The sequence below is a fragment of the Pteropus vampyrus genome, unplaced genomic scaffold, assembly GCF_000151845.1.
Source record: "Pteropus vampyrus isolate Shadow unplaced genomic scaffold, Pvam_2.0 Scaffold89, whole genome shotgun sequence".
Taxonomy (NCBI): domain Eukaryota; kingdom Metazoa; phylum Chordata; class Mammalia; order Chiroptera; family Pteropodidae; genus Pteropus; species Pteropus vampyrus.
The window spans coordinates 2,192,522-2,196,471 of NW_011888870.1; positions in this window are offsets into that span (position 1 = coordinate 2,192,522).

A 3,950-nucleotide genomic window follows, 5' to 3' on the forward strand; every position below is an offset into this window, starting at 1 on the left:
TAGGGTATAGCGTCAATAACATCATAATAACTGTATACGGTGAGAGATAGTTACTGGACTACCACGGTGATTGCTTTGTTAGGTGTATAAATGTTGAGTCACTATGTCGTACACCTGAAACTAATACATGTCAACTATAATTTAATAAAAATATTAAAAAATTATTTTCTACACTAATGTTCTTCACTGTGGCACAGTGGCACACATGACAGAAGGGTCAGTGAGACAGCACAGTACGGACCTCTATTGTTGATGACTAAGACATAGGTGACCCTATAAGTTATTATTCATACCAGAATATCTGGAGATCAAAAGCAAGTCCTCTTAATATTATGCTGAGACAGTAGGTGTAAAAGGGATCACAGTCAACCTACTAAGGGGGCACTGGTGACCCTCAAAAATAGTCTCAGTAGAACAATGAGGTGGAAAGTAGATAGCAGTGAACTAAAGATGTAAGAGGAGATAAAGAACAATAAAAAATGAAAAAAAGGAGAAAATATTTTGGCCCTTTGGAGGTGAGAGTTTTAAATCTTTAAAGTCTTTTAAGGTCATTTGTTAGTCAAGTCAGATTAAGCTTCGGGATGCTGTTCTTCAAAATCAAATTGTAACTATGCAACTCCCACACCGTTACTCTCGATTCCTTATAAACTTCCAGTAAAAGAATCGAGGCCTAGGAATAAACCTATTTTTCCCAACTCTAAGATTTTATGAGACTAAGAATCTGAGGAAAATGTAAACTTTATTCTGAGGAGCCTGCAAACTCTGAAGGAGCCTAAAATGTAAAAATACAGAGAATGACTAGAGCTGCAGTATTAAAATTCTTCCTGGCTGACCCAGGATTATTTATGGGCTGCTAAATTAAACACTAGCCTAGTTTAACATTGGGGACCTCTGGAGGCTATTTTTCCTCTTATCAAGCAGCACCTGAAACTGTGAAAGAAAGCCTAGATACAGAGGCTTTTGTCTTTGTGATGCATGAGGTAAATTGAAATGTCCTCTCAACTAACCCAACCTGCTTTTCTCAGAGAGGTCAGGGCTGACAATCAATTTTACTTAATCCTTACCACAACCCTCTAAGTACTATTCTTATCTCTATTTTACACATAAAATATTTGGAGTTCAGAGAAGTTTAGATTATTTGCCCAAGATCACACAGCTGATAATTATTGGCAGTTCTGCACACTTTCACCACTATTCTGTAAAAATGTTAGAAACTTGGTTCATTAAATTTAAGATATTTATTAAGTATCTCCTATATGACAGACCCAATGGTATTTCTTATCTTGGTCCCCAAGGGGCTACTATTGTCACTGGAGAGACTTAGAAAAGTTACATGATTATAAAATGGGATGGTTGGCTAAGATTCTAAAGGAAAGTTAATGCTAAGAAGTTTTAAGGAAGGAAGTTCCAATTGGAGTGATCAGGATTTTAAACATGCAAGTGAGACTTGAAATAGACTCAATAAGAAGGATTTGGAAAGATAAGTAGAAGTATGTGGTTTGCCAGGAGGAGGATTAGAGGTAGGGAACTTATCTGCTTGCAAGGCAGGATTTGGGAATTTTAGGAATTTTAGGATTTGGGAATAAACATCACCAACTATTGGAAAGAGCCCTGCATTCAGATCCAGGAGACTAGGAATCAATATGACATTGTGCTACATCTGCAGTGAGAAAGACCATTTATTTTGACCCGTATTTTTATTACCCAATTGTCCCCTGTGCCCTTGCAAAATTACATTCTATTCTGATTTTCAATCATTGTAGGGCCCTGTTGTCTAGTTTATTTCTTTTAAACTTAAATGGCAAGCCGAGGCAAACTCAATCATGAAACTTCGGGTACAAGACACCTGGAACTTTTCCTTTCTTGAGGTTGGCCAATGGAATTAAACTTTGCTCTAAAGGGTGCTTTGAGAAGTGACAGTCTTAATGGCCTAGTGAACCGACATTGGAGTTGCCATTACACTTGAGTTATGGTCTGTTTGAACTATAAATTGGCTGCAACTCATAGCTTCTAGTTTCTAAGAAAGAGAAAGCTTCAAGGTATCATAGGCGAGATAACAGCTGAGTTCTAGACATGTTAGGGAGGAAAAGGGGTAATTGATGAAGGGTAAGATTGCTATATGCCTGATCATTCAAGGAGAAACCTTTTCTTTAAACCTATTCTTATGGAACATATTAGAAATACAAGCAATGTGAACTAAAGGCATCCAACAATTGATCTCTAGAGAATCAACTATATATTGCAAATTTGACTTATCATTTCCAATCTTTCTTGTCTTTGTTACAAATATAACAGAACCAGCTCTGAACCTTCCTTCCACCTAGACAAGAAGGAATCAAGGATTTTTGGAAAAAAAGAAAAAAAAAAGAATTTGGCTAAATTATGTTTAAGTATGTATATAAGGTTAAGTTCATACTATTAGCTTAACCGATGTTACTTCCATTATTCATTACGGATCTGGATGATAAATACACTTCATCTGCAGTATATAAATACAGCATCTTCTTTGTGTTATTTTTAGAATTTGTGAACATTCTTTAGGGTACTTATAGTACTTTTTCAGATTAACAATCATGTTTTAAATTTAGAAATGTAGAGGTGAAAGAAAAACATATCCAGCATAATAATTCAAAGTATAACTTACATACCATTTAAAAATTAGTTTATCCCACATTTCCTGATTTTTGAACTTCTGATAGATTAATTTATTTTACTTTCTGAGCCTCCAGCTAGAGCAAACAACAGACATGACCAATCTAGCTTTGGTGAATGAACAAAGGTAATTTTTGGTTTACTCACGTTTTAAAATAATTCAAATTATATATTTTGAGCTTTAATAAAGATAGTTAAATAAATAAGTTTATATAATGGAGTTGTAGAGTATAGTCAACATAGTCTCATGAATATAGTCTCATGACAGTAAACATTTCGTGAATACTTTTTTGCAGCTGGAATGTGATCACGGGAGACACTGACTACTTTGCCATCCTCGGCCAGAGAACCCTAGTTCTGGTGGGAGAAACACCCTCACTTTAGTTTTCTGCTTCATGTGGTGCAGGCCTTTGGTGCAGCAATGGTGTTTTTAGATTATTCTCCAACAATTAAAATAATAAGATCAAAGTGGTGCAAGAAATAGTAAAGAGATTTAGGAGTTCATCATAGAGTCTGAAAACAAGACAATAACAACAAACGGGCAGGTACAAGAGAAGAAGAGGAGGAAAGTTAAAACCTAACAGGTTACTAGCTTGTGTCTTCCTTTCCCCAGAGCATATATAATAAACGAAAAGGTGTCAGTGATGTCAGGACATAGGTTTGATCTCTCTAATGAGGCACCAAGAACCTTCTGGTGGCCCTGTTTTGCAGTTCCTTCCTGAGTATGTCTTGACAGGAGAGACCTGAATTGCTGGGTCACTGACACTGCAGAGGAGAACAGACTCGGTACTATCACATTTTTATTGAAAAGTCACTGCAGGTGACACACTGAGAAAAATATCCTGGCACCGAAATGACAAGCATCAAGGTGACTTTGTTCTGCCACCATCAGTGAGCTGGGTCGGCTGCAAGAGTCTCTAGCTGAGAGAATCCACACCAGAGATGCTGTAGAAGAGAGCCAATGGACCAGTCCTCATTGCTCCTCATTCCTCAGAGGCATTTTCTCACCACTCGAAAGGCACAAGCAGGCCTCTACTAAGGATAAATCCCCATCTTAAGAGGTACACACACATTCCAGAGATGAAGCAGTAACTGGCTTATTCACTTAAACAAAAATTTAATTTCTGTTTTCTAGAAGTATCTATTTATTTGGCTATGCTTTTTTCCTGCCAGACATTTGAGTTTTTCCAGGAATTTTCACTATCTGCCTTGCCGTCATTAGGAATTAGTGTCCATATGGCCTCCATCTATCTGATTAGGGACTCAGCTTGTCTGCCCTGTGCTGTGAGTGTCTCTCC